The sequence below is a fragment of the Callospermophilus lateralis genome, chromosome 1, assembly GCF_048772815.1.
Source record: "Callospermophilus lateralis isolate mCalLat2 chromosome 1, mCalLat2.hap1, whole genome shotgun sequence".
NCBI lineage: Eukaryota > Metazoa > Chordata > Mammalia > Rodentia > Sciuridae > Callospermophilus > Callospermophilus lateralis.
In genome coordinates this window covers 182,694,471-182,706,375 of record NC_135305.1, presented here as the reverse complement: position 1 = coordinate 182,706,375, position 11,905 = coordinate 182,694,471, and the positions used below count along the sequence as shown (strand labels likewise).

The following is an 11,905-nucleotide window of genomic DNA, read 5'->3' as shown; positions in this document are numbered from 1 at the left end:
GTACTTCTGAAATTCTAAAGTTGGGCTTATTAAAATTTACTAGTGTGTACCAGGCTGATGCTGAGAACAATATCATCTAAGTACTTCCAATATAAATAGGTTATTATCACTACCCAAGTGTAAAACTTCAAGAAGCATCTATTTCCAAACAACTCTGCACCACCAATAATGTACTCCTCAATTCTCCTGCATGAGTAAAGAGGTTCCCAACTTAAGGATTGGCATCTACATCTGTGTTGTTTAAGACCTTCCCATATGTATACCTTTCTTGTTTGAAAAAGAGTTGCTCAAATGACCTCAAAACATCTTTTGTGATTTTAACTTAAAACACAATATTGCCTCTTAGGTGGTATATGAAATCTGTAATGAGACAGAGGTCATAAATTTTCAGTAAGCCTTTGTATTAAGGAAAAGGGGTGGGGGTTGGGATTATATAACTTTCAAGGCATTAAAGAAAAAAGCATGCAAAATATTTTACAAAGGCAATTCTGATTTTCCTGTTCTGGATAGCATCTATTTCGAATAAAATCCTCTATATTTCACAAAACCATTATGCTACTTTCTATGTTTAAAATTTAAAACTACTTTTACTTTTTGACTACCTATACTTCCAAAAGCAATTTGCAGAAGATAATTAAACTTAAAACTTTAAATCACATGGGTATCATTTCCCTCAAAGTTTCAAAATGAACCACAGAGGCTTTTGTTATCTGAGTGCCAAGATAAAACATAAAAGCCACCAGGCAGAGTATTTCTTTATAACTGTATCCTCAGAACAATAAAGTGCAAAAGTGGTAAAAACTGTGCTAATTGTATCTATAAGATATATTGTATTATTGCTATTCCAAATCCCTAAAGCATAGATTGCATTCTGTCTATTCAAGTCAGCTGGCATGAAATTAAATTTGTAATCAGCCATGCATAAGGGCACAAAAAATGTATAAATTCCCCATTTTTCAGAATGAAGGATGTCTTTACGTCTAAGAAGACACATTTACCTTTAATAAAGGCAACACACTAACTTAGTAAGGAAATTTCATAATCTTTATAAATTACATCTCAAAGTGCCACCAGTAAAAAGAAGTCACAAAGATAAATGGAGGTGTTTATCACTGATCCATTAAAACATCTAGTATTTTTTCAGCACTGCAATCCTTTATTCTGCCATCATACACACTGATTAATATTCTACTACCACTTTCTGATTCATTACAAATTCATAGGTCTGTTTGTTAATTAAGAGGAAAAAAGTTGAATAGTAAAGTTGGCTAATACACACAACATACATACACACTCACACACCCATGTCGGTGGGACAGGCAGCATGTTAAGGATAGGTAGTTCCTTTATGAACATTGCTTTTCTTTTCACAAACCAGCCCAGGCTTTGATTGGACTTCAAGTTACTGAAAGCAGACACACGCACCTGACGGCCACCAAAGCACTGCTGATATATTGACAGCAGGGACACCCCTTACCAGATACCTCCTGTCTCCTCCTCCCCCTCCATATGCTGCTGGCTACAACAATGCTGTCCTCTCCACAGAATACCAAGGTTTGCATGAATCAATCTGTTTCTCCATTCCCACTAGCAGTAAAGCCATTAGAAAACTCATATAGAAGAGTGTGCTTGCTTAGAGACCAACACAGAGGATAGCAGGTGCAAGCTTCACTCAGGTCACTGGATAGACCAGAATCTCTGGCTGGGAGTAACAGGTGGATATGACGACTAGAGAAGTAGGCCATCTGGTCCCCCATGGCAAAAAGAAAGGAAGGGAAGACAGAAGCACTTGTGTGAGAGGGACACAGAATCAGAGTTCAGGGGCAGGAGAACGGGTCCCAAACTGCCTAACATTTGGAATCTTTATCTCAGTCCTAGTCATTTCAACTTGACTTTCATTCTTCAGCCCAACAGTGATCAGGCATCTGATTGTAATTCAAGTTAGTTTAAATTCAATTCTAAAATGTTCACAAACTACATGTGTGTGAATGCATTAATTACCTAGAACCAAAGGAAAAAGCACAGGTTTCTGCTGAGATGGAGGTGTCTCAAAATACTTTTTTCAAGGTTTAAGTTCTTTCTCAGAGATGGCTGTTACATGATGAGTTTGCACTCATCACCTAATGCTTCTGGATGGTGAATACCACAAAATGGAAACCCAGCCACGCAGGGCATCTTTGCTGCCCCACTGGTATCAAAAGAAAAAGTACACAAAAAAGGTCTGGACTAGAAGAAAACCAAATGCGGAAATTTTGCATTCCTTGATAAAGAATCATAGATTTTACAACTGGAAAGAAGCTTAAAATGTTGCTTACATATTAACCAACACTTATTTACAATATAACAATATTGTGCCAGGAATGAATTTAGGTAAAATGATGTGCTAGAAAGAGGTCAAGGAAACTTTTCTGTATCACATCAAATTCAGGATGAATAAAAAATATTTACCGAATTTATGTTGAGCACTCAAGTGGAAGCAGTAATATATAATGAAAAACATAGAGATTTCTAACCAACTTATTGAACAGAGTTTGTTGCTAAAAATAGGAGCTCATCTGGATATTTAAACAGCAGCAATTTCTTAAAACAGCCATGAGCAATTTCATCAGTTTTCATTCTGAAATGAGGTAACAATAAGCGGGCCTCATTTCTTCCACTGGCAACAAAGTACTTACCACTGATCCAACTGATCTAGCTCACTCTGGAGAAGAAAGAGGCTGATATGCAGGATTAGAGTCCTGTCTACAAGCGTGCAGAGTTAATGCTCTGATGGAAGTAATTGCCTCTTGTGTCTTCTATACTTCAAAATTGTTTGTTTCCATTTTTGTATTTGATTATTCCTAAATAAACATGCAAAGATGGTGTACCAATAGCTAAATTGCAGTGGGGGATATCAAAAGTGGGGTAGGATGAAAACAAAACAGCCTTTGTCCTCTGGTTCTTTTGGAGTTTTTTTGTTTGTTTATTTCATTTGAATAAAAATAAAAACACTAAGATATAGGGTTTGTATGTTTATCAAGGGGGTCTAGAATTTAAAAGAGCTAATAAACACTGGATTAAAGAAATTTCTGTTACTTTTACAAAACAAAACCATTAAAAAAAATCCCAAGAAAGAACTAGGCCTATTAAACAAGCAAAGCAAGGCCTGACTTTTCTTTATCTCCGATAAGTGTAAAAGTCATGAAGTAAGGTAAGTGCAGTTCAGGTTATGGCTTACGATACAGAAAGCCAAAAGACAATGTCACTTACAAACTAATAAGAAAAAGCCAGACAAACTAATATCATGACTTCTCTTGTTTCTGTCAGAGCTGTGGTCATAAGGCAACCAAGGGAAGTGAATTCCCCAAAATGATATGCCTGTTTAAAGAGAAACAGGACATAGAAACTGGTTGCCCATTAGAGGAAAACAATTAAAATTCTCAAGAGTTCCCAAGGCCAATTCCCACTGGTAGGCTTCTCCACACATAGACTTGAGAAAGAATGGAGGTGGAGCAGGAGGAGAGCCCCTCTCCTGGGTATAGGCATGCAGAAGGTGAGGGCTACTCCTGGGGTGCAGTGTAAAGTTGCCCATTTCTTCAACCCTTTTCTCATGAAGCGCAAGACATAGCCCCTGAGGAAAGGCCATCAGTCCTTTCTCCCAGAGCCACTAGGAAAAGGATGGAAGCAAAATCCATCTGCCTATAGAACCAGGCAAAGGTCCACTGTCCAAAGGGATATAGAAACTTCTTGGACTCTGGAGTTTGCACAAGGAAAGTAGAGCTCTGATAAGACCAGGAAGGGGCAAAAAACTATCTCCTGCCCAAACTCAATATTGGTACAGGCAGAGTTGTGCTGCTACATGGAACAGGGCAGGAAGGCAGAGATGGCCCAACCCTAAGGCCCAGGTGCATAGCACAGCCTAAGATTAAAACTAGTCCAGGAGACCAAAAACTCCCAGGACCTCATTGAAAGCCTAGCACTGAGGAACAAGCTGTCTACCACTATAGAAAGAGTAAGAATATGGAAACAGACACCTCTCTGACACAAGCAATCACAGCTAAAAGCTGAGGGTAAAGCAAGAACGCTGAGCAAGCCGTCCGGAACGCCAGCCCCCACCCAAAACACAGATTGACAGTAGCCCACCAGTGGAGGAATTTGAAGCTAGGGGTGCAACTGAAGCTAACAGTGGCAATTCAAAATCCAAACCTAGCTCAATTACTAACCTGACTCAAATTCTCCAGCACTAATGACCTGACATGCCCATTTCTGAAAATAAATCTTATTTATCTCAGTCTTTATAAAACGTCATGTAGCATTCAATAAAAATTATAGAACACACAACAAAGTAAGAAAAAAAAAACAATGTCAAGAGATAAAGCAATCAATAGAACCAGACTCAGAGGTTATTCAGAGGCTGGAACTATTAGATGAAGACTTGAAAACTATAATTAATGTGTTAAAGGATTAAGTGAAAAAAATGGGCAATAATGCATGGTCAGATGGTGTGTTTTCACAAAAAACATGAAAATTATAAGAAATGATCCAATGGGAATGTTAATTTAAAAACTTGACAACATTAGAGATGATGAATTCCTTTCATGTACTAATAAGTAAACTAAACTTAGCCAAGGAAAGAATCAGTGAATTTGAAGATAAGTCACTGAAATTATCCAGATTAAAACTCAAAGAGACAAATTTTATCTATCTCCATCAATCAGAGCACCCAAGAATTTGACCAACATATGCAAAAATGAAGCCCCAGTAAGAAAAGGCAGAGCAACAATAAGTCAGAAGAAATATTTGAAGAAGTAGTATTCTCAATTTTTCCAAAATTAGATCAAGCAGGATCACACATGCACAGAACTAGATAAAGTCAAACTGCTGAAAATCAAATAAAAGGAGAAAAGCCTTCAGGCAGCCAGAGAAAAAAGAAAATTTTATACATAGAAACACAAATAAGAGGGGCTGGGGTTGTGGCTCAGTGGTGGAGCACTTACTTGCCTCAAACATATGAGACACTGGGTTAAATACTCAGCATCACATAAAATAAATAAATTAATAAAAATAAAGGTATTGTATCCATCTACAACTAAAAATATTTTTAAAAATAAACACAAATAAGAATTATCATTCAGATGGACTACAAGTGATTCACTTATTTATACTGAACCACAGGTTGTCTACTTGACCAGCAACTTGCAAATGTACTACATATTATAAATAGCTCTGTGGGAAAGCTATTCTCTTTTAAACCCCTGAAATTCCCTCTACTTTCAAAGACAAAGATGTTTCTAACCCAGTTATTAGTCTCTGAGGGGTCACAGATTGGTTTCAAAGGGTCCACAGGATTGTGATCAGATTCTGAAGTGATCTGCACACCCATCCTTTTTCCTCCAAAAAATGTAGAATTGTAAACTGATTATAAACTTTAGAAGACAAAGGAAAGTTTACCACTTCCTGGGGTTGTAGATCAGTGGTGGAGCTACACATTAGCGTTAAACATTAGCATCAAGGCAAAGGATGTTTTACAGAGTTGTAATGGAAGTGTGAAGGCTATCCAAGAGAAACAAAAACTGAGAGGAAAGGAAGCAAACTATATAACTTATAGATAAAAGTAGAATTTTATTAATAAAACAGAAAAATCAATACAGACATTGATAGCCATGAAATGTTTTTGTTCATACCAAAGTAGAGCAAACTAGTTCAACAGTTCATAAACTTTATAGTTTAGGAATTATCCACAGAAATACTGTGGGCCACAAAACATAAGCTAGCACTGTATATCTGTCCTCTGTGCCTCAGTTTCCCCACATGCAAAACAGCCATCAAAATAATACCTGTCCTTCATATGTTATTTATAATACCTAATTTATATAGTTGTTATAATAATCAAATTAGTTCACATTGACAAGAACTTTGAATGTGCCTGGTATTCATCATCTCTGATGTTGTCGAGTTTTTAAAATAACATTCCCATTGGACAGATATTTCTTACTTTCCATCTTCATATGGAATAATACATCTAGTCATGTATGTATTGTCCATTTTTTCAACTTAATTCTTTAACGCATTTAACAGCCTATATAGACCCTGTTAAATAAATAAGTTCATTTTGGGCTGACATTATTTCTTTGTGAAACAAACAAACAAAAAAATACCGTAATAAACATGTAACAGCAATATTCGAGCCATTTAGGATTTGTCAAAGGTTAATTTATCTCAGAAGAAACCAAATGAATGGTGTTTAAACGAGGTCACTACTTAATGCAGCTACAGAGCTTCTGAACACAACCAAATGGATGCGATGCTCAAGATATACAATGGGAAACTGTCAAAGACAGCCAGATGCCCTCTCAAAATAAAGCTTCAAGAGGCTGAATTTCCACATCTCTAGGGAACAAATAGGTAATCTACTCCTCAGAGTCTTGTATGAATTTTAAATCCCATCAATTTAATTAAAATTACAATTAAAATCACTCATAAGTATCCACATGTACTATGAATTTGAAACACAGATCCTCATAACCCCCATGTTTTTTGTCTAAAATATAACCAAACTATTTCAATCAAAATACTTTGTCATCAGACTTATTCAGATGATTTCTTTTACTTCATATTCCATATCAATTCTAACTGCAGTGTAGATAAACCTATGATGTTCAAAATAGTAACAAAGAAAACAAATTTCTTATTTCTGTAAAATCAAACTTTTAGGATCAGGTTAAAGCTTCCAAATTGGGTGATGTGATGAGTTACATTTGCCTTTAAAACAATGAGGTCTTTAATTATGAGATTAGAGGACTATAATTAAACAATACCACTTTCATGACAACACTCTTTAGTTGAAACATTTTCACAACTACTAAAATATTTATTCAAAGTAAATTTACAAAACCACAATCTACATCTGTGTCCAATGCAACCTGCAATAAAATCAGTTGGTTTTATCAGAAATGAAAAACTTAACAGTGAAAGCACTGAGCTCCAATAAATTAGACTACATTCCAGTGAAAATATTGATGCTAATGTATTCTAATTTATGATCCATAATAATGGTTATTTAAGTGGCCCAATTTTATGTGAAAACTATGGGTGTTTCTCAACAATGTAGATGGTAATTTCATATTCAGATACTATAGAGCCTGCTGGCTTCCTTCACTATAGAACTATTATATAACTTTAATTGTTAATAACTTTCTAGTAAATTGTACTGAATTTTTGAAAGGTTGAATCACATAAAGTGACTATGTAGGCCCACATTTAATCAATTCAAAGAGTAACTTCTTAATCACTATTTTTCTCCCCTAAACTGTACTGATTCTTCATGCTTTCAATATAGCTTTGGAAGAAGAGTATATTTTCCTCACTTTTTTTAATCCCTAAATATGGTATTGCTTGAGGTTTGAGGCAAAAAATACAGCAATCCAGGGGTAGTTAGGAGTCAGGAGGAAAGCATCATGGAGATCCATCCATCTGCAGATGCAGCTATTGCCTTGGGTCAGTTCCACCCCAGTGAATAAAGAACAGTAGCTCTTTCAACCATAAATTTTAATAATTCATATTTTTAAAATTTAAATTCTTAAGGAAAATGGCACACTGGCAATTTATTATGAAAGCAATTTATTTTTTATATCTTATAGGAAAAATTTATTTTTTCTATAGGGCAGAAGAAATATTTGAAGAAGTAGTATTCTCAATTGTTCTAATTGAGAAAATTTTTTAATTCAATTGTTTATATGCATGTGAAATTTGTGTATGTGGTGGGGGGAGCAATTAGATCAGAAAACCAAGAAAAGAAACAACATGAAAAGGAAACTCAGCTTTCTGTAACATATTCTTTAAATCTCTCAGCCATTCATGAGCCCACACTAGTTCAACCCTTGATGTAGGTCTTCTCTAAACTCGTACAGTAGTTATAGTCCTTACCCTATAATTAAACATTTAATGATAGTCTTATTCAGCTAATTGTTCTATGTGGTTTAGTCTTATCTCCTTAAGTAGAAAGTGAACTTTCTAAGAGAATGGACCTTGTCTTACATACTAGAAGCTTTTGGCTGCACCAAGTTGGTAGTCAGAGCAGTAACTCCTTTCAATCAATTCATAATTTCAGTAAAGCCAAGGACTGCCTTGGAATTATTAGAAAGACAAAAATAAGTTAATTCTTTAGCTTAAAAAATGGCTGTTTAAGAGAGGTGTATTTGTTTTTTTAAAAAAAACACTAATAATTTTGTTCTTTCTTCAAATTAAAGATGGTAGATTATATAATCTTTATATTAAGGTTCTCAATAAGAATTTTTAAAAAAAATCTCTGTACAAGAGAGTTTGGGGATGCAAAATAGTATATAAAGTTGAAAGTTCAAAGTCAGGCCAATATTTTTTTTAACTTTTACTCTTAATTTTTTTTCTATTACATTTATCAGAAAGTCAAATAATTATAGCTCTACAGCAATACTGGTCAATGTTCCAACAACTAGTTTTAGCTAGGAACAAAGTGTTCATTGGCTATCAAAGGGCTACAATGAAAAGAAATCATTAACAAAACTTATTTTTCAATAACACATCCTCTGTGCTTTGGTTTATAAATTGAATCTCTCCAAATTCCTCTGAAACCAAACTCACTTGGTCTCCCTGACTAGCTTCCTTATTTCGCTGGCCCATTCCCACCCATGGTTATCCTGTCTGAATCTTCTGGCCCAGGAATTTGTTATCATCCTGTACATACCTCGAGCTTATTCATTACAGTTGCTATGTACTTAGCAATCCCATGACATGAGTATGATAGTGACCTCTGTTAACACAGAGATGAGGGAACTGGGCTATGTTTAGAAGTTGGAAAACTGAACTAGAAGGGAGGGGCTAGTCGGGAAGGCACTGAGTCCAGGCGTATGAGGTATCAGACGTGCCCACCGGAAGACCTGAATCTCCTGTGCCTTGAGCAGCAACACCAACCATATCAGGTACTGTCAACTACTGTCATTATAAATATTAACATAACAGTTGATATTTCTGTCAATTATTGGGTGTTCTCCATGTGCTAAACACTGAACTAAATAAATGTTTTGTCTCTTTCTAATTCTCAGGACAACTCAAACGTAGGTGTGCTCACCTTCCTGTCACAGGTGAGGGGATCCAGGGTTTGAGAAGCAGAGTAACTAACCCAGACACTCACATAGCCAGCACCAAAGCTCTCCTCACTCTGTGGCATGGCTCACATGCTGCCTCCTGATGTCCAGGCTCCCAGAATCCCAAAGCCAGAGGTCATTACAGTACTTTGTGAAGAACCTGTTGTGGCATCTCATGCAATTTCCTGTGTCCCCCTGCCTGGCTTTCTAGACTCTTCTCAGAGGCTTGTATCTTTCCCGTTTCTCCCTAAACACAAACCCAATTTATGAAATCTGTGAACTTTCCTTTCTCAACTGGGGCATATACTATTAAGAAGCAGAGTTCACCTTTTAAAAAGTTATTTATTTGCTTATTAAATCCTTTGCGGAGCCTAATGCCACACTAGTCATAGAATTGTCTGATATATCATAAAAGCGCAAGATCATGCTTATAGATTTAAAAAAATAGTGTCTGATTTTAGTAATGCAACCTCTCTTTCAGAGTCCACAACTAAAACACTAAAAACAGAGTGACTTAAAATACAAAACTTCAAATATTAGATTTCAATGTGTTACATGAAGAATAATCATAGCAACTTTTTAAAAAATATATTTTTAGTTGTTGATGTACCTTTATTTTTTATTTATTTTTATGTGGTGCTGAGGATTAAAACCAGTGCCTCACACATGCTAGGCAAGTGCTCTGCCACTGAGCCACAACCCCAGCCCCTCATAGCAACTTTTAAAAATTGTAATTGTAGTAAACTAAATAACTTAAAACATAGACAACATAAAATTTATAATATTAGCCACTTTTTAGTGCATAGTTTAGTGGTATTAAGTATCAATGGTAGGGGCTGGGATTGTGGCTCAGGGGTAGAGCGCTTGCCTAGCATAGACGGGACCCAGGTTTGATTCTCGGCACCACATAAAAATAAAGGCATTGTGAAAAACTAGGGATAATAGGAACTTACCTCAACATTGTAAAAGCTATCTATGCTAAGCCTCAGGCTAGCATCATTCTAAATGGAGAAAAACTGAAGGCATTCCCTCTAAAATCTAGAACAAGACAGGGATGCCCTCTATCACCACTTCTATTCAATTTAGTTCTTGAAATACTAGCCAGAGCAATTAGACAGACAAAAGAAATTAAAGGCATAAAAATAGGAAAAGAAGAACTTAAATTATCACTATTTGTGGGTGATATGATACTATATCTAACAGACCCAAGAGGGTCTACAAAGAAACTACTAGAGTTAATAAATGAATTCAGCAAGGTGGCAGGATATAAAATCAACACACATAAATCAAAGGCATTCCTGTATATCAGCAACAAAACTTCTGAAATGGAAATGAGGAAAACCACTCCATTCACAATATCCTCAAAAAAAAAATAAAATACTTGGGAATCAACCTAACAAAAGAGGTGAAAGATTTATACAATGAAAACTACAGAACCCTAAAGAGAGAAATAGAAGAAGATCTTAGAAGATGGAAAAATATACCCTATTCATGAACTAACATCATCAAAATGGCGATATTACCCAAAGTTCTCTACAGGTTTAATGCAATGCCAATCAAAATACCAACAGCATTTCTTGTAGAAATAGATAAAGCAATCATGAAATTCATATGGAAAAACAAAAGACCCAGAATAGCAAAAGCAATTCTAAGCAGGAAGTGTGAATCTGGAGGTATAGCGATACCAGATTTCAAACTATACTACAGAGCAATAGTAACAAAAACAGCATGGTACTGGTACCGAAACAGGTGGGGGGACCAATGGTACAGAATAGAGGACACAGAAACCAATCCACAAAATTAAAACTTTCTTATATTTGATAAAGGGACTAAAAGCACGCAATGGAGGAAGGATAGCATCTTCAACAAATGGTGCTGGGAAACTGGAAATCCATATGCAACAAAATGAAGCTGAACCCCTTTCTCTCACCATGCACAAAAGTTAACTCAAAATGGATCAAAGAGCTTGATATCAAATCAGAGACTCTGCATCTGATAGAAGAAAAAGTTGGCTCCAATCTACATATTGTGGGGTCGGGCTCCAAATTCCTTAATAGGACACCCATAGCCCAAGAGTTAATAACAAGAATAAACAAATGGGACTTACTTAAACTAAAAAGTTTTTTCTCAGCAAGAGAAACAATAAGAGAGGTAAATAGGGAGCCTACATCCTGGGAACAAATATTTACTCCTCACACTTTAGATAGAGCCCTAATATCCAGAGTATACAAAGAACTCAAAAATTAAAAATAAGATAACAAATAACCCAATCAACAAATGGGCCAAGGACCTGAACAGACACTTCTCAGAGGAGGACATACAATCAATCAACAAGTACATGAAAAAATGCTCACCATCTCTAGCAGTCAGAGAAATGCAAATCAAAACCACCCTAAGATACCATCGCACTCCAGTAAGATTGGCAGCCATTAGGAAGTCAAACAACAACAAGTGCTGGCGAGGATGTGGGGAAAAGGGTACATTTGTACATTGCTGGTGGGACTGCAAATTGGTGTGGCCAATTTGGAAAGCAGTATGGAGATTCCTGGGAAAGCTGGGAATGGAACCACCATTTGACCCAGCTATGGCCCTTCTCGGACTATTCCCTGAGGACCTTAAAAGAGCGTACTATAGGGATACTGCCACATCAATGATCATAGCAGCACAATTCACAATAGCTAGACTGTGGAACCAACCTAGATGCCCTTCAATAGATGAATGGATAAAAAAAATGTGGCATTTATACACAATGGAGTATTACGCAGCACTAAAAAATGACAAAACCATGGAATTTGCAGGGAAAT

At 36.1% G+C, this 11,905-nt stretch overlaps 1 protein-coding gene across 2 annotated transcripts in view; it reads right to left on the bottom strand.

Moving 5' to 3' along the window:
* The window catches only part of Plcl2 (phospholipase C like 2), a 180,458-nt gene that overhangs the window by 76,657 nt on the left and 91,896 nt on the right, over positions 1-11,905 (bottom strand). The window lies entirely within an intron of this gene.